Source organism: Pipistrellus kuhlii, unplaced genomic scaffold (assembly GCF_014108245.1).
Source record: "Pipistrellus kuhlii isolate mPipKuh1 unplaced genomic scaffold, mPipKuh1.p scaffold_m20_p_13, whole genome shotgun sequence".
NCBI classification, from domain to species: Eukaryota; Metazoa; Chordata; class Mammalia; order Chiroptera; family Vespertilionidae; genus Pipistrellus; species Pipistrellus kuhlii.
In genome coordinates, this window is record NW_023425438.1 from 38,494,066 (window position 1) to 38,496,810 (window position 2,745).

Here is a 2,745-nt window from a genome sequence, read left to right on the forward strand (position 1 = left end):
AATGCTACCCGTGGACATTCAGTTTGGATTATCTAATGCCATGAGAGGATTTGGGGAAGTTAAAAAACAATGCCACTGCCTCAATCTTTTTCAAAATCTGCTCCAGCCTTTGACATGATTATTTTAAATGCAACAGCCCTGAAACGATCAGTCTCCCAAAGCAGAGCTGCAGAGCACACCGGCCCTCCCCTCGTAGGACTCGGGGTCAGACAAGGCTTTCTGTCTCCTCTGTCTAAGATGGCACCTCAGGTTTGTATTGTATTTGCTCGGACCATGGTTTAAATAAGAAGGCAAAACACAGCTACCTGAAAGGCGCATGGGGAGAGGGACATTTGGCCACCATGAGAGGGGGAATGAGCCTGTGTGCAGGAATGCATATCTTTTCTTTTCCTCTTTCCTTCTTTTTGTCTTTCCAAGTATGCTTACAACTCATTTTCCTAACTAGATTTAATTTTTTTTTTTTTTGTGATGTGAGATACCAATCTTCAAACAAACTATAGGTGGAGCTCTAAACCTCAGATTCATGTTCCTGTTACTGGTTTTAGTGTAGCCTTTTTCTCAAGGAACAACTTCTTCATCAACTAATTTCAATTCCAACAGAAAAGGAACATAATTTGTATGCAGCAGTAAGCCACAGGTGCAAAAGTTCCCAAACACTTGCTGTATCTCCCTGATTTTGAAAAGCTCATTCCACATCCTTTCCCCCCCAAAGTATTTCCTTTTCAAATTGTATTTGTTATTTTATACTCCCAAGGGGTTAACAGCAAAAGTTTTAACAACACAAACAGCTTGTTTTTAGTACACATTCCATTACTGCCTTCAGAGCACCCCGATTCCCTAGTAACGGTCAAGGTGGGCTGTATTAGTATCTCAAAGAATTGAGCTCACCTAATGTCTCCTTAAGAAGCTAAATAATCTTTAAAAAAATTTCCCCCCTTCTGGTGGCTCTAAGTATTCATCCATGAAGGCCTTAAAACAAACAAACAAACAAACAAACAAACAAAAAAACAGGTAAAATGAGTTTTTCATTATTGAAGGCACAGAAATAATGAAATAAGAAGTATAGAAATAAGAGTTTTGAAGACACAGAAGAGTTCCCTTTACAACTTACCTTTCAAGAGTTGTCTGTAGAAGATCAAGGAGAATCAACACTGGATCTTAGCACTGGGCATGCATATTTAGGCTTGTAAAGGGGAAAGAATCTGCTAAGTGGTTTCAGCCATTAGTCTGAAAAACCAAATATCATACAGAATCACTTCAGAGAAATCCACAAGAAATATAGACAAAAGGGAGTCAGAAAAATTAGAGATCTGGATGCTTGCCTGGTGGAAGAAGTAACCTCTGTGCAAAAGCTTTATGCTAGATTTTTAAAGTCAGGTCTTGTAATCACACCACTAACAAACGTATAGGGAGGCTCCCAAAATTGGAGGCAGGTAAATTGGAGGGGAGTAATGTATCCCCAAGAGAGCTAAACTTTAAAACCAAAGTATAAAGTTTCAGTGGTGATATACAAAGTCACCTGAGAGAATGTCTAGAAGACTTGTAGGACTCCTTTGGAAAGAGGCAGTGCATATATGCATACATCCACACATATACACACAGAATATGTCACTGTTTCTATATGGTGTAAGTCAGTGTTTTTCAACCTTTTTTGGGCAAAGGCACACTTGTTTCATGAAAAAAATCACGAGGCACACCACCATTAGAAAATGTTAAAAAATTTAACTCTGTGCCTATATTGACTATATATAAAGTAATTCTCTTGAATAGGAATCAAATAAACACAAAGAAAGTATTTTATAATTACTTTATTATGAAATATTAAGTAAACAAAATAGTGAAAAATTATAAAATTCTTGTCTTGTCTGCACCTACGGCACACCAGGCAACATCTCGCGGCACACTAGTGTGCCGCGGAACAGCGGTTGAAAAACGCTGGTGTAAGTAGTCATATTGTGCTGGGCACAGGGGCAGAAACTACCTCATACAGATATTTGTGTCCCCATTGCTTTGGACAGTGACCCTTAGAAGTTAAACACTCATTTTCTTTTCTTTTTAAAAAAATATATTTTATTGATTTTTTACAGAGAGGAAAGGAGAGAGGGGTAGAGAGTTAGAAACATCGATCATCTGCCTTTTGCACACCCACTAATGGGGATGTGCCCACAACCAAGGTACATGCCCTTGACCGGAATCAAACCTGGGACCTTTCAGTCCGCAGACTGATGCTCTATCCACTGAGCTAAACCGGTTTTGGCTAAACACTCATTTTCAATGAACTTTACTGGTGCTCTCACATTAAAAATTAGTTTTATTGTTCTCTTCTAGGCGATACAAGCAATTGCCTAATACCGCCAACCATCCATTTTGTGTAGAAACGAACGCAAACAAGCTGAACACTTGAGGAGTTTTATTCCCCCTGATTTATTATAGAAACCCTGGCTAGGTTAGCCAGGTAGGTACTCTGGATCAGCAATCCTTCCTTGAAATGCTGGGATTGTTTGTGGTTTGTGTGAGTGTGATAGAGGAGCTGTAGGACAAGAAGCCCCTTCCAAAAACCAAAACGATTCTAAAAACAAAAGTTATCTTGGCCATGGGTTGAGACTCCTTAGTTCCCCTTCTTCCCTGTTGCTTTCCTTTACCAAGATGGCCGCTGAGCTCTCTCTCCTCATTGGTCGGATTTTCTGCAGGTGGCCCCGCCCATCATCTCGCCCCGCCCCCTCCGCCCTACATTCCTGGGAATGA